Source organism: Rutidosis leptorrhynchoides, chromosome 5 (assembly GCF_046630445.1).
Source record: "Rutidosis leptorrhynchoides isolate AG116_Rl617_1_P2 chromosome 5, CSIRO_AGI_Rlap_v1, whole genome shotgun sequence".
Classification (NCBI taxonomy): domain Eukaryota; kingdom Viridiplantae; phylum Streptophyta; class Magnoliopsida; order Asterales; family Asteraceae; genus Rutidosis; species Rutidosis leptorrhynchoides.
In genome coordinates, this window is record NC_092337.1 from 31,617,448 (window position 1) to 31,644,118 (window position 26,671).

The following is a 26,671-nucleotide window of genomic DNA, read 5'->3' on the forward strand; positions in this document are numbered from 1 at the left end:
TGTTCTTCTTCTTCAAATTCCCATCGACAGAAAAAAAAAATAACAACCTTTCAATCTAATTCTAAATACGTACTTGAAAACAGAAACAATCAGTTTGAGACTTTCAAACAACTCATAATCTACCTATATTATAATTGAATTAAATTGAAAACGAAAAAAAATAAAAAAAATAAAAAGAGCTGCTACTGCAGTCGTAAAAAAAATAAAAAAATTCATGATTTTGCCTTTTAGGACGTAATAGAAAAATGTTAAAACACAATTTATGTTTCAAAACACCTCTAGAAACTTTGCAATTCATCAATTGAATCATAACTGTAACAGATATTACGAATTTGATCCAAGAACACTACGTTTGACTTTTTTTCTTAAAGTTTGACTCCAAAATTCGATTTCAATTCAAAGAATTGAAATTTAAAACTTTCCAGATAGATTGAATACAAGGTTCTTAGCTAAATTGCATTATTACATTTTGTAAAATCGTTTAAAATAAGAATATGGTAAAAAGTGTACGAACAGAGGTGTGGCTTCGGTTTCTAAAATATTTTGTTTTAAATTTTGAATTACAGTGATATTGAGAATTTATCCAAGTGATTAAAGAATTGATACAGCTTATATAATTGATTCAAGTTTGTCTTGATTCCTAGAGTGGTCGACAGAACCTGGAGCCAGAAGGAAAACGTATAAAGAAGAAAGGGAAAAAAATTAAAAGCTGATGCAGACATTAAACAAATTTTGTTTCTATCTGATATAATAATCCATTAGTACAATTAATATATATAAATATGTTAATAATCATAAAATGCTGTAAATTATAAAATATTAATAATAATAATAGTAATAATAATAAATATAAATTTTGATTTTCTTATGTGTATATATATATATATATATATATATATATATATATATATATATATATATATATATATATGTATATATATATATATCTTTGTATATTATTTATTTAAAAGAACATAATAATGTTAATTATATGTAAACATTTAATATTAAATATTAATTTTAATAATAATAATAATGAAACTAATAATAATAATAGTAGTAATAATAATAATTATATTATTAATCATAATAATACTAATGATCTCAATAGTAATATGATTTAAGATAATAAATTGTTATTTTCTAATAACTATAATAATAATAATAATTTATAATACTAATAATAATAATATAAATGTATAAAAAATATATAATTTCTGATAATAATAATATTTATAAAGATAATACTAAACATAATACTAACTATGATAATATTCAAAAATGTTAATAATTAATGATAATATTCATAATACTATATTAATTATAATAATATTTACATTATTATTGATAATAATATTATTAGTAATGATAATGATAATATATATATATATATATATATATATATATATATATATATATACAAACATATATAAAAATGTATATACATATATACATCTGTATATAAACCTATATCCATTTTCATATCTTATAAGTCATCTATTTTAAATAATAATTTTAATAATACAAGTATTTAATATTGAAAGTACTAATAATATTAATATAAAGGCTAATTTATCTTATAATTAAATTTGATATCATTTATTATTAATTATATATTATATATTAACATGTATATATTTATATTTATTAACATTACTTAATTACTCTAACTGTTATTTTATATTTTAAATTTTAATGGTTTAAAGTATACTTTATCTAATTAAAATATTATATATTCTTATATTTATAGTTATATAATATATACATATTTATTTACAAATAATTGTTCGTGAATCCTCGGTAACAGTCAAAGGTCAAATGCTTTCATTAAATAGTTCAAGAATTTCGAGACTCAACATTATAGACTTTGCTTATCTTGTCGAAATCATATAAATATTAAGTTTAAATTTAGTCGAAATTTCCCGGGTCATCACAATGCAAATCCAACTTCTTGACTATGGATTCAAATTCCACAAAATTGTAATCTACTGTGACTCTCAGAGTGCCATTGCTATTACAAGCAATCCGGTTCAACACTCTCGAACCAAACACATTGATATTCACCACCACTTCGTAAAGGATCATGTTGAGAAAGGAAATGTTGAACTATAGTTTGTCCTCACTAAAAACCAACTAGCTGACATACTTACCAAGGCCTTAGATGAACCCACGTTCAAATACCTGGTTGGTGAAATTGGCATGGTTAATTTCTCTACCATCTAGAAATAAGGCAATTGCCTAGAGGGGGTGATGCACTTGCCTAGGGGGAGTATTGTGTTGTTCAAAATCTGATGCATCATATTTTGAGGGGGAGATAAGAAAGATGGCTCTCACATAAATTATAGTGTGAGACCCAGTGTCATAATATGATTTTCAAAATCCAAACTCGCTTTTGCACACATAACAGTGTAAAACCTGCATTTTCAAACATAACTCTCCTAAAACCTGCAACTGTCTAGGGGGAGTTAAGATTTAAATGTCAGCAATGACGGAGGATGTGTCCTAGTGACTGCCTCGGGAGGATGTGTCTAAATGACTGCCTCAAACCAAACAGTCAGCAATGACGGAGGATGTGTTCAGTGATTGCCTCAGGAGCATGTGTCTAAATGACTGCCTCAAAAACCATAGTCAATAAATGACAGAGGATGTGTCCTAGTGACTGCCTCAAGAGGATGTGTCTAAATGATTGCCTCATGGTTCCGGAATCAAAAGAAGTAAAACCTGAGAAAATTGAATTTTGAAAAATAATTGAAGTTTAAATTTTAACTTAGTTATTTCACAGAATTTCTTAGAATTCTTATGGTTTTCGAGCTGTCCAAACTAATAATCCCACTAAAATCCAAATCTGCTATAAAACTCAATGTTTTCGAGCAGGCTCAAAATCTGATGGTTCTCGAGCACAACTAAATAAAACCAACAAAAATTCTCGAGCAAAGTAGACTGAAATCAAGGTTCTCGAGCATGTTGACTGAAAACCAAAATTTCTATCAAAAAGGGTTATAAAAGATTAAAAAATTTCCTTTGTTCCTATCACTTTCAAAATTTTAAACCCACTTGCTCTCAAAGAGACCTCGTCGACTACTGTTCATTCTCTTCAACCCTGCTATAATTTGGTATTTGTTTCTTACAATTATGAGTTTATCTTCACTAAGATTGTGTACGTATGAGCTAAATGTATCATGTAAACTCTCAACCTTGAAACAAATACTCTTAATTATGTGTTGATTATCTGATCCCTGTTTATGCTCTTATGAACTTTCGAACCCTAGGAACATAAATAACACCCATTGATGTTGAACCTGTGAAATTATTGCTGTAATCGACAGGATTGATGCTAGATGATGATTAGAACACGTTTACTTGCATTAATCACTCACAGAAGGCCATTTTAATTCGATGATAAAAAGTGGATGAATTCTAGGGTTCTCAACTTAGTATGCATCTAACTGGTATTAGAACTTATCCATATGCTTAATAAGTTAGGATTGATGCTAATTTAACATCTTAGAGTTGATTATAACATGCTTTGATGATTCATTCTTTGAAACCTTCATGTGTGTTCAAACAGACAGAGTGCTCAAAAACTTCATGTTTTCAGGCGCTCGAAAACCATTATTTGCTCGAATATTTGCCTATAAGAAAACTTTTGATGCTCGAAAATGTCTGAAAACTTGACTTGTATGGAAACCTTTGCTCAAGAACATTGACTGAAAACTCTAAAGGCTCAAAAACACTTTGCTCGAAAACATCATGCTCAAAATGTCCAATGTGCTCGAAAACCTCATTGTTCGAAAAGTTTTTGTTGCTCGAAAATCTCAATTTGCTCGAAAATCTCAATTTGCTCGAAAAACTTTTCTGTTCAAATTTTGCTAAGTGTTGATGTTGTTTTAAAAGGTTTTAACAAATTTTTAATTAAAATAATTAAATGATTTTGTCCCCATTATCACCAAAACACCATATGAACTCTGTTTTAACTAACCATGCTCATGATACAACAACAATGGCGAACAATGCATTTTTCACTGAGGATGTTAGTACTCCGTGTGACTACTGGATTCCTATTCTCATGCACCATCCCATGCACAGTTTGTTCACCGAATCAGAGCATGTTTCGGAAAGACATCTTCAACTAATGAGGGATTCCATGACCTACCACCCACCGTTAGACAATGAACCTGATTACTTCACCTTCTTAGCTGCTCAGAATCCAGATCGGATGGTTTCCTTCACCTTGTACGACCTGAGACGTCACTTGGGCATTCCCCGCAATGCAGAGTATGATGCATTTCCCTCCGAAAATGATATGTTAGCTACTGTTCAACAACTTGGGTACGAAGGAGAAGTTACCAAGATTAGGGACTTCAAGAAGCAACGCATGGCTCAGCGATGGTCTGTGATGTTTACCTTTGTGAACCGGTGCTTCAATCCAATGCAAACTGGAACCGACCACGTCACCATATTCCTGCTAAAGATCTTTTATGGGATCGTGTTCCTGCCCACTGCTGATTTTGGCTAAGTCATCTGGGACGTATGATAGAAACCCACTCAACTCCACTCTTGTCATACATCCAATTTCGGAGATTCTACACAATTATCCTTGCTTCCATAATAGATGCCAGTAATAAAACTCCCAATCCTTTACCAAGAGATCACAGTGAACCAATTGCTGAGCAAGAGGCTATCAGTTTCATTCAAAAGCGAATTGGCTCAAGGAATGTGGAAGCTCAACTTATTCAACCTCACTTACCGAATCTTGGACCACGCGATGATCCAAGAATAATAAGCTATCTGAGAGAGATAGGAGTTCCTATGGAACCCCTACAACCCGAGGAACCTGCCCCAGGAGCTGATAACACACCTGGTGAGGGGTCTGGTAAGCGAGGGTCAAAGAAAAGAAAGTCTGAGGGGAAAAGAAATGAGGGTGATACTAGGCCAAAAAAGAAACTAAACTGTGACGACCCGAAAATTTCTGACCAAATTTAAACTTAATCTTTATATGTTTCCAAAACAATAAGCAAAGTCTGTAATATTGATTCTCAAAATTTTTGAACTAATGTTATATATTCAGTTAACCTTTGACTATTGACCGACGATTCACAAACATCTATTTGTAAATATATATATATATATATATATATATATATATATATATATATATATATATATATATATATATATATATATATATATATCTATTTGTATATATATATATATATATATATATATATATATATTTATACAACAAGTTGGAATATTAATTATTAAAATTTATTTATAAATAACTTGCAATGTGTATTTAAAAACTGATTTATGTATATTAAATAAAGATATATACATATACATAATTTCAAGTTATTTAGTAAACGATAGTAACATTCGTTTATTAATTTAATTGATATTTAGATAAGTTAACTAAAATGAACAAGTAAAACACTAAATTGCTACAGTATTTTCGAATTGCTACAGTACCCGAAAAGCTACAGTGTTTTCGAAAACCACTATTTGTTACAGTAAAAATCATTTTGCTACAGTAAAACACTATTTCAAAATGAAAATGTATGTATATTTTACAAAAGTGATAAAATATATTATTAACTTGGTCATAAAACGTTTTGATTTAAAATAATATTATAAAATATACTTTGATAAATAACGAGAAAATGATTTAAAGAAGCAAATGACCAAATCACTCGAAAGTTCAAGATACACTTTGAGTAATATAGTTTATTGATAATTTAAGACTATATTTTGACAAAGGTACGAATCACGAAACGTAAAGTACAAGTTTTCTAAGCGTACGAAATGACGTTCGAAAAACCGGAACCGGGACATAAGTCGAACGTAAACGTACAAGACATCGGAACCAAAATTTCATGTTAACTAGGCACGAGAATATAATATAATATATAATTAATTAATATATATTATATATATTATATATTTATTTAAATATGTCGACAAACAAGAAAACAAAACATATTGGGTGCGTACCAGCTGGCCATGCGATCGCATAGCAAATGGGCATGAAACCCATGCGATCGCATGGGGATCAATCTCAGCAAACATATATAAAGTTCGTACATTTCTGCTTCGACACACACACATAAATTACTTACTCTGTATTATATTTATATTATTATTATTATTATTATTAAGATTAATATTATTATTAATCTTATTATTATTATCAGTAGTATTAATATTATTATTATTAGTATTATACATAAAATACTACGACGAAGTACTGCTCAAATGATTTCAAACCGAGTTTTCAAATGAGTCAAAGCTAAGGAAATTATGGGTTATAGCTATGGAGGTTATGGGTAATGTTCGTGGGTATTGTTCGCAAGTCAAACCTAGTGTTTATCATCTCCGTTGCGTCTACGTACTTTCCTGCAATATTGAATCACAATATTGATATGTGAGCATTCATATCTTATCTTTTATATATTAATAGTGTATCCATGTCTAGTGCTAGAGTATATATGTTTATACATGCTTGTATGCTAAATTTCGTTGTTAGATAGTTTTACGATGAATCACGAATCTAATACATATCCTACTGCTATAAGGTATATGATATGCATGTTATTGGAAAGCTGACGAAAAATTAATAACTTTTCATTTAGAAATCGCGTGATTTTGATGAACGGATTAAAAGATATGGTCAACTGAATTATGGTTAATGTTAATTGAAATTGTGTTTGAAACTGTAAATTAATATTTAAACAACTTGTTTATAAGATTGATAAATTGGATTTTCAAATATTACTAATCGAGTAAATGAATTTCTATATAAGGCACGTCTCGTCTTGTTGAGCAATTGTCAAAGTTGACTGCATTATCATATTTTAAAGCTTTATAAAAACTATAGTCTGATTTTACAAGTATTGGGAAACTATATGAAATGTTAAAATATATTCAATTACCATGATCATTCAAATATAATATAACTTCGGAAATAAATAATGTTATGAGCTTGATAAACTATAAATTCGTTCAACTATCAAGACTTATACTATGTTAATATAATAAACATGTATAGATTTAAAGATCATATTGGGTCAGGTTGACTTTTTGAGATGACTTTGGTTAACTTTTGTATGACGGTCTCGAGCATTAGGATTGTGATACACTATGACCAGACCTAGCTTGTTAGACATGTATTGACCAACATATGTTCTCTATGTTGAGATCTACGGTTATTTTGCATTTTGAGTTTCGATCACATTTCGGTGAATGACCTTATGTGCTGCTAAGGTGAGTTTATAGATCCCTTTTTAATTGCTTTTGCAATCTATATTTTTGGGCTAAGAATACATGCACTTTATATTAAACGCAATGGACACAAGTACATACTAAATTCTACACCGAGTTTGAACCAAAAATCCCTTAGCTTTGGTAACTAGTAACTGCCGGTTATAAGAACTGGTGGGCACGAGTAGTTATATATGGATCCATAGGGCTTGACATCCCCGTCTGTTCCAGGTATAGAAACCCTAGCCTGAACTATAAAACTCACGTATGCTATTTGAGGTTAGTACACGTTGGTTTGCGCGTATTGTACATGTTGGTTACATGTATGTTAAAACAGAGGTACTTATTATATAGACGTTAAAGCTTAGTTACTAGGGTGCTCAATCTTGTAGAATATTTTGATAAACGTTTCTGGATGAAACAACTGAAATCTTGTGATCCACCTTTATATACAGATTATGCGCAACATTAAAACTATGAACTCACCAATCTGTGTGTTGACACTTTTAAGCATGTTTATTCTCAGGTTCCTAGAAGTCTTCCAGTGTTTGCTTATATGCTATACAAGCTATGTGCATGGAGTCATACATGCTTTATTCGAGAAAACGTTGCATTCACAAAATCATCACCATGTATCTTATTTTGACTGCATTGTCAACGGATGTAGTATTGTAAACTATTATTTACGGTGATTGTCTATATGTAGAAATCATCAAATGTCAAAAAACTTGGAATTTGATATTCATTAATGGTGTGCCTTTTCAAAAGAATGCAATGTTTACAAAACGTATCATGTAGAGGTCAGTACCTCACTATGAAATCGATGAATGATGTATTCGTCCAAGTGGATTTGGACGGGTCATCACATAAACAAAAAAAAGTAACCACTGCGCAACTCCAAAACGCTCTTGGTAATATTAATAGGAGTGATAAGGATGGAAATGGGGGTGTGGTTGAAAAATCAAGAGAGGTTGTGCAGACAGGGAGTGAGATAGGGCAAAAAGAAAACGTTAGCCCTCCACAAACACTAGGAAGCCACTCAGATGCCCAAACATCTGTTTCATATGAGTTAGTGTCGGTGACTTTAGATGAGATTCGCCAAAAACAATTTGAAAACGTGTCTAGTGCTCGTAGGAATTTGGTGCAGTCATATACCGAACAATCTATGTCTATATCTCAGACAGCAAAAACAAGCGTAGAGGCGAGTACACCACCAGAAATCGCTTCTCTAAGATCTCTTGGAAGTCCCGTGACAATAGGCCTCACTGCTCAGCTTTCGAGCTCAACAGTGATGACAACTAAGTTTCTTCAAGAATCTCAGGATGTTTTCACTAACGTTTCTACGTAGGGCCACAATATCTCATCACCAATAACAACAGCACAACTATCACCACCTAAATTCACATCATCCCCTCCTGACCTCAATGCATCACCACCACCACTCTCACCACCCATAATTTCATCCCCAACAATCACTCCAGCGGTTACTCATCAACCTAACCTTGCTTATCTTCAATGAGAAACTGAATTTCACGCTCATCTTCTATCAGTCAACTTTTCGCCAGATGATTTCATCAGGAACACCATCCTCGGTTTGCTCAACTCATTACAGCGCATACCTAACTATCCTCCAGTACTTGAACCGATTACGTGTCGTGTTGACCAACCATCTTCCTCCCGGCGACATGATGACCCCGATGCCGGCGGTCAACATGAGGGGGAGAATATCGGAGGAAAATCCTCAGTGCATGTTATTTAAGGTCTTAACCAATCACAAAGTCAACATTGCTCCTCCAGAAAAGGAAAAGAAGTTGTCGATGATTCTGGCCTACCGGAAGGGGTGATGGAAGGAGTTAAACACATTGTAGAAGAAGATGATTTAGCCCCCGAAGGACATGAGGTGATCATAATCAACTCTGATGACGATGATGAATTTGAGGAAATCATGTTTGTTGAAATCAAAGAAGAAGAAGAAGAAACCGAAATGACTGAAGAATTGGTTACCTTCCCAGAAACCACTATTGCAATGATCGTGTACACCAGCTCTGAAACTGAAACAATCACCTCACCCTCTGAACCAACCACCACATCAACACCTCAGCTAATTATTCCTAAATCTGAAGAAGAAGAAGAAGAAGAAGAAGAATACTTCAGAAACCTGAAACCCACAACCAAGCCAACTGTTATCATTGAAGGACCATTCACAAAAGAGAACTATGTGAAACTGGAGGCTCCTGATGAGGACGAATTAGATGAATTTGATCGCTTTATCACCCAAGAGTATACCGGTGAACCTACTCCTAGATTTCCAAAAACCACCGTCCAACTAACTCCTGAACAATCTACATCACCTGAACCTCAACATGGAGAATTCAATAAGCACAGAGAGTTACCAATCAATCTCGGTGAACCTCTGGAACAAAGGGTACTTCAGGGTTGTTGGCTGGAAGAACAAGCTTATAGGATCTTTGTCATTGAAGAGAAACTCAAAAACCTGTCGGTTGCTGAAAGATTCAATCCCATTGGACACATTGACTACTTTGGCGATAGAAACAAATTGAACACGTACCAATATCAAAGGCGTTTGTTTAAGATCAAGGATGAGTTCGATCTGGAGGATCAACAACAATACCCAATTTTCGTCATCAATAGTGTATACTGCAGGGGATTGACTGGGAAAGTGTATGTTCCATTCTTCAGGGTTATTCGATCAAATGATCAGGAGTACACGTTTTGTGAATATGACCTGATTGACCTCAAACTAGTACATGTGCTATTTGTTTACAACTGGTTAAGGGATAAAATTCAAAAGACTTGGGTGATCGAAACGACGATTGAAAGGTTCAGAAGGTTTATGAAAGAAAGAATCAAGCTTGCTTCTCAACATGATTTTCAATTAGGTGTCGAATCCATTCGCAAAAAGATCCTGCTTTCCGCGCCAAATCAAACCATCGAGACTCTGGATTTATCAGCCTTCAGAATATGTTACTGCCTGGACGGCCAGGAAGAAGGCTTCATTTTTCGCAATAAAATCAAAAAGCCAATATTTATTCGCAAATCCGAGCTGTCTAAATACTCTAATGGAACTCTGAAGCGTGCGCTGAAGTTCTTTGACATCTGCAAAAGTACAGAGAACATTGGGAATTACCAGAAACTGATGACCAATGAGATGGCGAACCACATCAATGAGGTTCTTGAATTCAGGTTGTACATGAGGCAGTTTGATACCTCTTTGGGAATAAACAGGAAGAAGAGCTACTTCACAGGTTCTCAGTATGTGTCAAGATTCGAATACAACGTTGGTAGCCTCAAGAGATTCATCATTCCAAAGCACTATGAAAGAAACTACACACCTGGAAGTGATGTGATCAAGGCAATGAAAGCAGAGGAGGAAGCCAAGAAAAAGGCCTCGGAAGGTGCTAGTCAAAGCTGATTGAAGGAAGGTGATAATTTTTTGAAAATCGCACGCCAAGGGGGAGATTGTTGACATATGTTTATGTAATAGTTTAGTGGCATATGATTTTAATGATGTAATATTTTGTATTTACCTCTAATTACCATGGTAACTTTGTAAGTGATGTAACTTGGGAGGTTGTCATGTATAAACAACCTCCCCACCATTTTGTAAACTAGTTATCCATTTTGACAAGTGTCACTTTACACACTTTTCTCTCTTGTGTTCTTGCTTAACTAATACCCTAGCCCACATTATCATTAAGAAACCGATCAGCTAATCATCTAAAGGGACTAACGAGAATGAAGAAGGCAACTATACTAAGCATGTTTGAACAAGTTTCATGAATTATAGATGCCCGGAAGTGGTCAAACATTTTTCGATCAAAATCCGGACAGTAGGTTTCTGCGGTCGATCCACGGTCAGCCGTGGAGTCGACCGCGCAACTCAGATTTCGTAAACCTAGGTGCAGGTTTCAATCAGATTTCGTAAACCTATGTGCAGGTTTCCACAGTCTGACCTGCGGTCGACGGTGGTTTAGCCGTGTACTTCATTTTCCATTTTAAGTTTTCTTTGGTTTTGGTCTTTTGCTAGAGCAAGTGTGGATTAGTGAACTTGTTTATTTATGTCAAGATGTCTACCATCACTTTTAGCTATGTGCATATGTCATCATCAAAACACTTATTGTTATAGGTTAAGATTAGTATAGTCATTAAGCATAATCTCACGTTAACCCACATTCCCCCTCAACATAATTTATTAATATAAATTTTATCATATATTATATAACACAAATAGAAATATTTAAAGTCAAAATATCAAAAGAAGCCCGCATATGCGAGATTGGGTGTTGTCGTTGTTCTTGTGTTGTCAAAGTATCAAAAGAAAGACCATGAAAAGTCAAATGGTACACTTATTTTGAGACGGAGGAGTATAATACAATAATTTGAATGCGTATTGTTTTTCTTTCCATCGAAATAACAAACTGTATTAAAATAATTAGAAAATTTCATTAAACGGTGAAAAAAAACTTACAAACGTACAAATTAAAGACAGAGCCTGACGAAATACGAGGACAACGTTCAACAAACAAGCAGAACAAAAAAACAGAAACGACCAAGATACCAACTATAATCGAAAAAATCATCGACAAAACAACCACACCAAATACAACTAAACAAAAACCAACTAGGAAAGGTGAAGGATCATCCCCTCTGAACAAGCTGCTCACACTCTTATGAAATTCACAACTTCAACAATGGCGCTTTTACACTTAGAGGCGGGCTTTAGAAGTTTATCGTTCACTTCAGAAAGCCGAGCGGCTTTAGTTTATTAATGTTATCCGATAAGGTAAATAATTTAATTTTATATGATTCATGAATTTGAAATATTGAAGAAAACATATGTACTTGTAGGTTTATAATTTTTAAATGTTGACCGATGAACGTAAAGAAAATATAAACGAAAACTGTTGGAAAATGATAAGAACTAAAAAAAGTATCCTTATGTGTTTGAGACATTACCGTACTTAACAAATTTTTTAATGTTATAATTTAGTAGTTTATAACTACCTTTAGTGGCCTATTAACTACTTAAATATGTAACAATATATTAGAACAAAGAGAGAAGAAATATTGATATTGATATTTCAAGAGAAATGGTACACCATTAAATGGCTACCATACATGCCTATTTATATTGTAAAATATTACTATGCAAGCTATACAAAGTTGACTATAAAATTTATCATCCATATCTCCATATGACTTTTTGTACGTTCATATTATAACACTCCCCCTTGGATGATCAATTTTATTAGAGTGCAACTAGTACTGTATTGTTAAAAACCTTGCTAAAGAAAAACCCAGTGGGATAAAAACTTTAGTCAAGGGAAAAAGAGTGCAGTATAGAGTTGACTCTCCCTCAAGTAGACATCACTGAGTCGTCACATCTTTTGAACTTGCCTCATGCCAATATTGTGAACGTGTGTTCTAAAAACAGCGGTTGACAGTGCTTTGGTATAAAGATCAGCAGAGTTGTTGATTGAACGTATCTCATTTTAATCTGGTTGTCTTTTACGAGAACTTGAGTATATGAGAAGAATCTGAGGTTTTCATCTGAAATTGTATCATCTAAATCTTTTATGTACAAGTTTATCCCCTGTAATTTGTCTACAGTCCCCTTCATGGTTTGCTCAAACCCTTGTTTCAATTCCTATTCCCTTTCAGTCTTTTCTGAGCCTTGCCAACATACCATTCTTTTCCATCAAACTTATGACCGTTTAGACCGTTTGACTTTGGTGCCTCGTCGGCATTTATATTCACTTTTGATACTCTTCTTTCATTTGTATTATGCAAGCTGCATTATCTTCATATATAGTTGTTGGTGAAGATAGTTGTTGGTCTTTTATAGCGTTCTAGACTTCTAGTCCACAAGAATCAATAACGATTTATGTCATTGATCTCAACCAAACACATTTTCGAGTAGTTTCATATAATACAATCACTTCATTATGATTTAATGATGTTGCAACAAGTGTTTGTTTTAAGAACGCCGTGATTTTGTGGTACATCCATTTAGGAATACATACCGAGTTTGAGATTTATCTTTATGAGGATTTGATGAATGACCTGCATATACATAATCAACAAAATCTTGTTTTGAAGTGTTAGAATAAAATAATTTTAAATCAGCAGTTCCTCAAGGGTATCAAAAATCTGCTTGATCCCATTTCAATGTCTTTTTGTAGGGGTTGAGTTGAACCTTGTCAACAAATTAACTGCAAAAGAAATGTCAGGTCTTGTACAATTTGTAAAATACATAATAACCCCAATTTCACTAAGATATGGAACTTCTGATCCGTAAAGATCTTCATGATCTTTACGGGGATGAAATGGATCAGTGTCAATATTGAGTGATATATCAACCAATGGTTTTGTCTTTAAAAATGTTTTCAAATCTTTTCGGTATAGTTTGTTTGATGTACAAGTAAACCATTAGGCATATGCTCAATTTGCAATCCAAGGCAATATTTTTTTTTTTCAATAACTTTCATTAAAAAAAATTTAGAAGTTGAATGATTTCATAGATCTCTTTATTTGTTCATATGATCTATGATCATTGAGATAAACAACTTACAATCACATATCCGGACATTGTTTTCTTAATGAAAACACATGGGCAAATAAAATTATTTGTATACCCTTTGCTTATCAAGTAATCACTTAATCGGGTATACCACATGCGACCCGATTGTTTCAACCCATATAAAAATTTTTGTGATTCAATGGAATACATTTCTTTGGGTTTTGCATTAGATGTTTCTGATACCTTAAACCCTTCATGGATATTCATGTATATATCACTATCAAATGATTCATTTAAATAAGTAGTAATAACATCCATGAGATGAATTTCTAAATTTTTTAGAAACTGTTAGGCTGATTAAGTATCTAAAAGTAATTGCATCCATAACATGAGAATAAGTTTACCTCATAATCCATTCATGGTCTTTGAGAGAAATAAGTCTAGCTTTACTTTGTAACTTCATTTTTCTCATTTCTTTTTCGGATAAAAATTTATTTTTTATCTCATACGTTTCACATCTTTAAAAGTGATAACGATTGATCCGAAAACTTTTCTTTTATTGGGCGATTCTATATTGCTCCTTTTCATTGAGTCCAATCATGTCTATTTTGACATTCAATGACAGATTTTTGGTTCCAGATCATCATCTTTATTCATGATGTCATTATATGAAAAATTCTCATCAATATTTGTTATTTCGTTTCGATTCCATAATATTGCATAATTTATTGTAATTTATGTATTTACATCGTCAATATCCTCTGCAGAAGGAGTATTGATTTGTAGATCTTCTTGAACATTTTCTTTTACCTCATTATCAGCTGATTTTCTTTTTCGGGGATTTTTTTTTTTTATGTTTGGAACCAATTGGTCTTCCACATTTCAGATGTGACAAAGACTCATGAGTGACATTATTGCCAGATTTTGGAATTTCAATTCTTGCTAGAGCATTTACTACTGATATATATGATTTAGTCACTCTTTTTGCATCTGTAAATGCATCGGGCAATTTATTTGCAAGTTCTTGCATATGCATTATTTTTTTTTTAATTTTTGTTTAACATTCTTTTGTGCGAGTATCAAGATACCTTAATTGATGTTCACACCATGAAACATCATTTTCTTTATTTTTTTATTTCTCCCCCTTATCCAGGGAACATTGTCTCATTAAAGTGACAATCAGCAAAACGTGCCGTAAAAATATCACCCGTCATGGGTTCAATATATCTTATGATTGAAGATGTTTCATATCTAACATATATTCTCATCCTTCTTTGAGGACCCATTTTAGTGCGTTGTGGTGGTGCGATAGGAACATAAACCGCACAACCAAATGTTCTAAGATGGAAAATATTTGGCTCTCGACCAAAATTAAGTTGGTAATGGAGAATATTTATGACTTGCACTTGGTTTAATACGAATTAATATCGCATCATGTAAATTTACATGTCCCCATATAAATATTGAGAGTTTTGTACTCATTACCAATTGTCTAGTTATTAGCTGCAAGCGTTTATCTATTGATTCAGCTAAACCAATTTTGTGTATGCACATGAGCAACTGGATGTTCAACAACAATCCCTGTAGACATATAATAATCATTAAATGCTTGAGATGTTAACTAACCAGCATTATCAAATCTCATCCTTTTAATGGTGTAATCAGAATAATGTGTTCTCAATTTAATAATTTGTGCAAGAAACTTTGCAAATGCCATATTATGGCTTGATAACACACAAACATGAGACCATCCACTAGATGCGTCTATTAGAACCATAAAATATCAAAATGGTCCACATGATGGATGAATTGGTCCATATATATAACCTTGAATTCTTTCAAGAAACATTGGTGATTCTTTCTAAATTTTCTATCATTAATCACCATATGTGCTTTTCATTAATCACCATATGTGCTTTTTCATCATATATCCTTTTCACCATATGCGCTTTTAATCATATGCGTTGTGCTTTTCATCATATGTACTTTTCATCATATGCACTTTTAATCATATGCGCTGCGCTTTTCATCATATGCACTTTTTATCATATGCGCTTTTAATCATATATCCTTTTCACCATATGCGCTTTTAATCATATGCGTTGTGCTTTTCATCATATGCACTTTTCATCATATGCGTTTTTAATCATATATCCTTTTCACCATATGCGGTTTTAATCATATGCGCTGTGATTTTCATCATATGCACTTTTCATCATATGCGCTTTTAATCATATGCGCTGCGCTTTTCATCATATGTGCTTTTCATCATATGCACTTTTTATCATATGCGCTTTTAATCATATGCGCCGCGCTTTTCATCATATGCGCTTTTAGGTGCTACACATATATTTCTCATTTTCGGTTATCATTAACTGATAATCATATCCATTATGATATGGTGATGACCCGGAAATTTCTGACCAAATTTAAACTTAATCTTTAACGTTTCCGACACGATAAGCAAAGTCTATAAAACTGAATCTCAAAATTCTTGAACTATTCAATTACCCTATTTATCTGACGATTCACGAACGTCATAACATGAAATATATAAACATAAGAGTTTTAAATATATACGAAATCATGCGAATAATATTTATATATGAAATAATAAAAATTTACTATTAAACGATGCTTTTCAAATTAAAAATTTTACGTATTAAGTCGTTTTATTTTTATGATATAATTTTTGTAATTTTTTTTAAGAAACGAAGTTAAATTAAAAATGTACAATTTGTAAAGCACAACGTACAATAACGTGTAGCTTAAATAGTTGAATCAAAATTAATTCATTTACAATTCATATAAATAGTAAATGAAACGAAATTAATTAATTTACTATTCACATGAAAACGACATGATTGAAATTATTAATTATAAGTTACATAAAATACCCCTAAAGTATTTTAAAAATACGACTTTTAAAATCTTAATCGATTCGATTTTATTATTATATTATTATATTATTACTTTATTATATTATTATATTATTATAATTATAAACGTACGATTCCTTTTATTATTATATTATTATTTTATTACTTTATTATATTATTATAATTAAGCACGTTTGATTCCTTTTATTATTATAATATTATTTTCTAACTATATATATCGATCGATCGATCGATTGCAGAAACACACACACATATATGTACATATATATTTATTTCATATATTTTTATTCTGTAATAATTCTAGTGCAATATTCAAATTAAGTATTAGTAGTATACATAAAATACTACGACGGAGTTATGCTCAGGTGATTTTCAAAACGGATTTTATGAGCGGGATAGAGCTAAGGAAAATTATGGGTTATAACTTTGGAGGTTATGGGTATTGTTCGCAAGTCAAACCTAGTATTTATCATATCTGTTGCGTCTACATACTTTCCTGCAATATTGAATCACAATATTGATACGTTGAGATCTACAATTATTTAGTAATCCGAGTTTCAGTCACATTTTGGTGAACGACTTTATATGCTGCTAAGGTGAGTTTCATTTGCTCCCTTTTTAAATGCTTTTACAATATATATTTTTGGGCTGAGAATACATGCACTTTATTTTAAACGCAATGGATACAAGTACATACTAAATTCTACACCGAGTTTGAACCGAAAATCCCTTAGCTTTGGTAACTAGTAACTGCCAGTTATAAGAACTGGTGGGCGCGAGTAGTAGTATATGGATCCATAGGGCTTGACATCCCCGTCTGTTCCAGGTATAGAAACCCTAGCCTGAACTATAAAACAGACGTATGCTATTTGAGGTTAGTACACGTTAGTTTGCGTGTATTGTACATGTTGGTTGCATGTATGTTAAAATGGGGGTACTTATTAAAACGTTAAAGTTTAGTTACCAGGGTGCTCAATCTTGTAGAATATTTTGATAAACGTTTCTGGATGAAACAACTGAAATCTTGTGATCCACCTTTATATACAGATTATGTGCAACACTAAAACTATGAACTCACCAACCTTTGTGTTGACACTTGTTAGCATGTTTATTCTCAGGTTTTCTAGAAGTCTTCCGCTGTTTGCTTATATGTTAGACAAGCTATGTGCATGGAGTCTTACATGACATATTTTTCAAGGAAACATTGCATTCACCAAATCATCATCATGTATCTTATTTTGACTGCATTGTCAATGGAACTATTATTGTAAACTATTATTTACGATGATTGTCTATATGTAGAAATCATCAGATGTCAAAAACCTTTGATTTAAATATTCATTTATGGTGTGCCTTTTCAAAAGAATGCAATGTTTACAAAACGTATCATTTAGAGGTCAAATACCTTGCAATGAAATCGATGAATGACGTGTTCATCCTTATAGATTTGGAGCGATCGTCACAGTTGGTATCAGAGCGTTGGTCTTAGCGAACCAGGTCTTGCATGAGTTTGCCTAACTGATAGTTGTTAGGATGCATTAGTAAGTCTAGACTTCGACTGTGTCTGCATGTCCAAAGTTTTGCTTATCACTTCTTTTCAGAAATTACATGCTTATCATTCTTAGTCTAAACGCGTCTTACTGAATTGATTGCATAGATAGTGTATAGACAAAATTAATATCTTAGCATATCTATTACAGTAAACTTTGCCTGACATCTTCCGTAAAATCCTCTGTAACTTATGGGATTCTGGTATTATAAATACATATGTAAACTATGCATTAAGGAGTACCAAATTAGTCCTATAATCTATTTCATTCCAAAAAACTTTTCCTTGATTACACGAAATGGATCCTTTATCTAGTTCAAATTCCTTAGATTCCGACAGCTATTTCGATATGGATTTCCACTCGAGCTCCGAAAGCAGCGTAACCGGAATGGATCAACCGATTAGCCATCATCTATTCTGGATGAATTGGGGATGGGTTCGTAGCCTACTTAATCATTGGAGACATGAAGAAGGCGATCCTTTCCATCCACCACATTCCCCTTTTGGCGAAGAACCTGAAGCACTTACCGGCGAACCTATTCGTAATACTATTTTCTCTCTCATTTCCAGAGTATCTCATCACGATTATATACTATCCCATATTATAAATCTTATTTATCCGATCGTCCGAACCACCGATCATCCCGGTATAAAAGAAGAAGTCAACGAGCTTCGTGCTCAGGTAGTGGCTTTGGAGAATATGGTGCAAGGGTTACGAACACCAGCAGCAGCACCAGCAGCATAACCAGTACCACCATCATCAACACCAACAATATCATTACCACCACCAACAATTACATCCGCATCACACGCCTCAACATCATAATCTGTACTTCGGATATCAACATCATACGCACTATGGATACCAAGGAGTATCAACAACAACAAACGATGAAGTATGGATTCATAACTTAATCGGAGAAATATCCTACGGCGATTATATAATCTATAATCTTAGAGATTATCTATTCTAGCCCTAACCATAAATCAGATGAGTGAACCAAAATGATAGAAGGAAGAGTAGAAACTCTGACAAGAATGGTGCGTAAGGTACAAGCTAGACTTGTTTTACCAACAGCATCAACAGTACCCTTAGCCTCACCAGCACAGTCAGTGTTTTCAACATCGTCAGAATCAGCAGCACCTCTAACGTCACGAGCTCCACCAGTTCAAGAATCACCGTGGACATTATTACAAATCAATAACGTGTATATTGTATCAACGAATTATTAAATATTAACTCATTCCCTCTGAAGAATTTATATATATCTTATATATATAAATTTTTAAACCATAATAAATCTTTTCGTACTAAGCTATTATGTATGAATTGAAAAAGGGTAAATATTACTCGGTTATATTCATATTACTAATATGCTATGATGTATATCCTTCGTTAACAACTTAACCTTCGTTAACTACAATCTCTGTTTCAACTCAATGAATTCCATTTCATAATAAACCAAGCGTATTATTCAATTACATAATTGATTTTACATTTTCATTTTCGATATACTCGAAACTTTCCAGAAAACACCATCTGTGCCTTGTAAGGTTCACAAGAATTCCACGAGCACCAACATCCTTCACAGAGGAATAAGAATAAATAATGAAGTATCGATTACATTAGCGAAATACTCCGCAAAGATTATGTAATCTTTAATGTTTTAGAGATTAATCACTTCTAAGTCAAGCCGAAAACCAAATGAGCATAATATGATATTAACTCATTAAATCTGTATTACATCTGAAGAAAATATACATACATATATTTTCATAAAGATTGTAATGAAAATTCTTTTGTACAAAATATTACTTGTGAAATCTTTAACGGGTAGGTAATACTCGAAAAATATTTAAGTTCACAATTAATATGTTACACTGTACATTCTTCAATTTTGATTCAAAAATCATTAACTATACTCACTATCTTCACAGTGATACACAATCATTTCATACCAATTCAATTACATATTCTGATATTGACGGATCAGAATCCAAGTCATAACTCTGAACCGGTGACAACATTCTTAGATCTTTACATCTTTCAAGGCTATACTTTGACTTCAAAACTGTGCAAGATCCTTTAGCATTATTATTACCGAAAATAACTTTGCAATTTTTTTTTAAAGTATCCAGTTTTACCACACTTCCAACCAGTCAACTTTAACTTTTCAGATTAGCCTTATTATAACCTTGACATATACGTTCTTGTTACTGGGGAACCTTTCATGTCCCACCACATTAGCAGTAAATTTACCAACAACTTCATTTATCCTTGACCTTCCAAGAAATCCTTATACTCATAGAAACCCTATCATGTACTCATCCACATCTTGTAACGGTAATTGCCATACCAACTACCGGGAATTAACAATCAGTACTTCGAATTTCGCAGCAATTCTACGCCAACAGTTATATATATACATATAATGTCTATCTTCTAGACTTACATACTTCGAATGTGAAGTTTCTGAAAAACACTTCAAACTGCGAAACTAGTTCTCCGAATTTTATAAAAATGCTGATGAAGCAGCAAAAACTGTAAACGACTTTAACAGTCGAAAGTTTGATGATAAAAAGTAGTGTGTTGGAAAAGCACAGAAAAAGAGAAGGTTTGGAACTAGAAAACGAATTGAGCAAACTATGACGAAGGCTGTGGACAAATCACAAAGACTAAGCCTGCCTTCAAAGAATCCAAATGATTCAGTGTCTACTGAAATCCTTAGCAAATACTTTGCTCCTTACTCTAAAACCTTTGCGGACAATATTCTTCATCATCATCTTATCTTAAATATTCTAAGATATCATCGTATCTTCCATTATAAATATCCTCCATATTTCTGAAGATATTTTCATAACTATTCTTATCTGAAATCATTCATCTCTTCGCGCTATCTGTGTTACATCATAAAAGAAACTATTTTAGTTTATAAAATCTGAAAAATTCAAAAAATGGATGTTTTGAAGTAATGTTGGAAATTGAAGCATGAGTTAGTATAATATAATGACACTTGATCAACGTGATTATATTACATTAAGTCATGCTGAGTTTCTAATGGAACGTGCTAAAGGTTCACAGATCCCACCCTTATCATGAACCATGTTACATAACTCTTTCATACTATTTAATCTCTAAACATATCAAGAAAATATTTATCTTGATGATTCGGTCTTTTCTAGATATTCTGGTAATTTGACAAATCAAATCGTGCTATTATTTTTCCTTTCTACTTTGTATATTATGATCATTCGAAACTCCATACCTATGAATTCTGGACCAATATTCGCTTGACTTGAAGTCGGGAAGGAAAAACGAAAGCATGGAGCTCCTAAATATAAGGGAAAATATAAAGCCTGACAACAACACATATATTACAAACCGTGTATATCAATGCGTATCGCAATATAAAGACACGGGAGAATGAAAAATACTATAACTCCAAGGTAGTGGTAGAAGAAAATAACTTCCTCTGGTGGTAGATGAAAAAGAAGAATGACAGATATGAAAGTTAGGAGTATATCAAGAATCAGAACTGGATGAAGCATTTCACAATCTTTGGAAGTATGAAATGAGGAAGAAGATGTAGGAGTGATGAAAATAATAAAATGGAAGTGGTCAATTTATAGCGAAATAACGGACACAGCAATAGAGGCAGATTACACGTTTAATCAAAGAAAATCCTAATTTCCGCAATTTCCAAAGAATCAAATCTTATTTAGATTATGAAGATTTTCTATTCCTTAAATTCTGGAAATCAATCGATACTACGTCAAGAGTTAACACGAATCTCTATTCTTCATTTCACTCTATTACGATAACTTCTCTCATACGCTTCGAGTAATTGGATTGTTTTATTCATATTATTCAACGGTGATAAAACTCTATTTATCAACTCATATTCGTCATGAAAACATTTTTATTATTAGCCATGACGACCTCACTCAAATTTCGGGACGAAATTTCTTTAACGGGTAGGTACTGTGATGACCCGAAAATTTCTGACCAAATTTAAACTTAATCTTTAACGTTTCCGACATGATAAGCAAAGTCTATAAAACTGAATCTCAAAATTCTTGAACTATTCAATTACCCTGTTTGTCTGACGATTCATGAATGTCATAACATGTATTATATAAACATAAGAGTTTTCAATATATACGGAATCATGCGAATAATATTTATATATGAAATGATAAAAATTTACTATTAACAATGCTTTTTAAATTAAAAATTTTACGTATTAAGTCATTTTATTTTTATGATATAATTTTTGTAATTTTTTTTTAAGAAACGAAGTTAAATTAAAAATGTACAATTTGTAAAGCACAACGTACAACAACGTGTAGCTTAAATAGTTGAATCGAAATTAATTCATTTACTATTCATATGAATAGTAAATGAAACGAAATTAATTAATTTTCTATTCACATGAAAGCGACATGATTGAAATTATTAATTATAAGTTACATAAAATATCCCTGAAGTATTTTAAAAATACGACTTTTAAAATCTTAATCGATTCGATTTTATTATTATATTATTATATTATTACTTTATTATACTATTATATTATTATAATTATAAACGTACGATTCCTTTTATTATTATATTATTATTTTATTACCTTATTATATTATTATATTATTATAATTAAACACGTTTGATTCCTTTTATTATTATAATATTATTTTCTAACTATATATATCGATCGATCGATCGATTGCAGAAACACACACACATATATGTACATATATATTTATTTCATATATTTTTATTCCGTAATAATTCTAGTGCAATATTCAAATTAAGTATTAGTAGTATACATAAAATACTACGACGGAGTTATGCTCAGGTGATTTTCAAAACAGATTTTATGAGCGGGATAGAGCTAAGGAAAATTATGGGTCATAGCTTTGGAGGTTATGGGTAATGTTCATGGGTATTGTTCGCAAGTCAAACCTAGTATTTATCATATCTGTTGCGTCTACGTACTTTTCTGCAATATTGAATCACAATATTGATACGTTGAGATCTACGATTATTTGGTAATCCGAGTTTCAGTCACATTTTGGTGAACGACTTTATATGCTGCTAAGGTGTAACACCCAGCTTAACATGACCACAATATTGTCCGCTTTGCCCGCAGGCGCACGGCTTTTTCTTGGCGACCACACACGATAAGCACTTTCCCAGGAGGTCACCCATCTTGGTAGTGCTCTCGCCCGAGCACGCTTAACCACAACGTACTCGCACTTCTACTCAGCCTGTGATCCCAAAACGCGTTGTGCCATTTAAGCGTGAGTATTACCTTATAATCTCATGAACACTCATGTTCGTGGGCGATGTGGGATTTGCTTAGGGTGTTACATAAGGTGAGTTTCATTTGCTCCCTTTTTAAATGCTTTTGCAATATATATTTTTGGGTTGAGAATACATGCACTTTATTTTAAACGCAATGGATACAAGTACATACTAAATTCTACACCGAGTTTGAACCGAAAATCCCTTAGCTTTGGTAACTAGTAACTGCCAGTTATAAGAACTGATGGGCGCGAGTAGTAATATATGGATCCATAGGGCTTGACATCCCCGTCTGTTCCAGGTATAGAAACCCTAGCCTGAACTATAAAACAGACGTATGCTATTTGAGGTTAGTACACGTTAGTTTGCGTGTATTGTACATGTTGGTTGCATGTATGTTAAAACAGGGGTACTTATTAAAACGTTAAAGTTTAGTTACCAGGGTGCTCAATCTTGTAGAATATTTTGATAAACGTTTCTGGATGAAACAACTGAAATCTTGTGATCCACCTTTATATACAGATTATGTGCAACACTAAAACTATGAACTCACCAACCTTTGTGTTGACACTTGTTAGCATGTTTATTCTCAGGTTTCCTAGAAGTCTTCCGCTGTTTGCTTATATGTTAGACAAGCTATGTGCATGGAGTCTTACATGACATATTTTTCAAGGAAACGTTGTATTCACCAAATCATCATCATGTATCTTATTTTAACTGCATTGTCAACGGAAGTATTATTGTAAACTATTATTTACGATGATTGTCTATATGTAGAAATCATCAGATGTCGAAAACCTTTGATTTAAATATTTATTTATGGTTTGCCTTTTCAAAAGAATGCAATGTTTACAAAACGTATCATATAGAGGTCAAATACCTAACAAATGAAATCGATGAATGACGTGTTCATCCATATGGATTTGGAGCGATCGTCACAGATATATATCAGAGAAACTTAACAAATTTCTCTTTGATTTGGGAGAAAACAAGGCATTGTTTATCAGAAAATTCGTACCATTTGGTAATATGAATTTTTTCCTTTTCCGTTCCTTATATCAAGTTTGCAAGACCTAATATAGTATTTATAATTCCTTTATTTGATTTAAATCAATGAAATATTTCTTAGATTTGATCATAGTGTGTATGTTACCACTATCTGCAATACATAGGTCTTTACCATTTAATTGATGTTGTATTCCGGCAGGATTCATACTAAAACTTCAAATACGATAAGCAAATAATGAGTTATGTTTCAGCAAGATAATCAAATTATATTACATGCAAACAAGTTACAATCTGAAGTACATAAAAGATAACACTTAATAAACATATGCGTTATGGTCTAAAATCATTTATTTATGAGTGATACATAACAAGCTAGGCATCTTAGAAAATTCAAACAATTCAAGTCTCAAGGTAGCTCAGGGTTTATTTAATCAAGATTTTTCAACAGATTCACTCTCGTTTTCTTTTCTTTTGGGACTTATTTGTAGAGATAAACAAGATGTTCATGTATTCAAGAAATGCTAGACTAATGATCCACGTTACCAGATCATTAATAAGAATCTCCGGGATTCTTATAAGAGCGTGTACTAACATCTTCAATTTTATTCTTTCATGGATCACCGTTATTTCTTGATAATTAATATCGTATCTATCTTTGAGTATTTTCCATAATACACTTGGATCTTCTATCATATAATATGTAGATTCTAAGGACTCGTCAATATATTTGCTAAGAAAAATACTTGCTGTTGCTTTCTCTTGTTCGGAACAATTGTTATTTTCATTCAGGGTTTCTAAAATACCGATTGATTCGAGATGTTTTTCTACATTCATAACCCATGTTAAGTAGTTGTTCCCACTTGATTCTAAAGGAGCAAATTTAAGCCTTTTCAAATTCGACATTTTCTATTATCAAAAAGATGAACAACATAAATCATAATCATAATTAATTTCTAACAACATGAAATTAGAATCATTTTAAATTCATAAGTAGCAAACAACAGAATAATGGTATGATTACAAATAATAAAACCACAAGGGCATGATAGAATATAGGTTCACCCGGTGGTATATTAGCAATAATGATGATAGTCAGTATGACCAATACAATAGGAAAAATCATCCGTGTGTGAATCATCTTTACAAAAACTTTTTGAGAGTGGTAATCTGAGAAAATGAAGATTGATTTGTGAAAATGTAAAAACGGAGATGTTTATTTTATATTTGAAAAACATAGTCGTTGTAACGTCGTCAGTTGACGTTAACAACCGTTATGTATATATGACCGTTGTAACGTCGTTAGTTGACGTTAACGACTGTTATGTACTCGTTGTATTAATAATAATTTTAATAAAAAGAATTTTATTAGTATAAATACGATTACTATAAATACATTTAGTATAAATACGTTTAGTATAAATACAAAGATTAAGAGAATAAACATATTATGCATAAATAATACATTTAAGAATAAACATTAGTATGCATGAAATAAATAATGATTAATTGCATAAGTAATCATAAATGTTAGATAACATAAATATAAATGTTAGTGAAATTAATGAGAGTTAGATTATAGAAATATAATTCAGGCGGTATAACCGACCATATATAACTTAAATAACATAAATATAAATGTTAGTGAAGTTAATAAAAGTTAGATTACATAAATATAATTCAGGCGGTATAACCGACCATATATAACTTAAATAACATAAATATAAATGTTAGTGAAGTTAATAAAAGTTAGATTACAGAAAAATAATTCAGGCAGTATAACCGACCATATATAACTTAAATAACATAAATATAAATGTTAGTGAAGTTAATAAAAGTTAGATTACATAAATATAATTCAGGCAGTATAACCGACCATATATAACTTAAATAACATAAGTATAAATGTTAGTGAAGTTAATAAAAGTTAGATTACAGAAATATAATTTTACTTATGATGATAATAATATTTACCTTACTAATAAATAATAGAAGATATCGTTAAAGAATTTCTTACCTTGATTAGTGACTTGTACTTGCTTAGATAAACCTTGATTATACGGAGCACTTCGTGCTGATAACGTGTTATAATTTAGTAGTTTATAACTACCTTT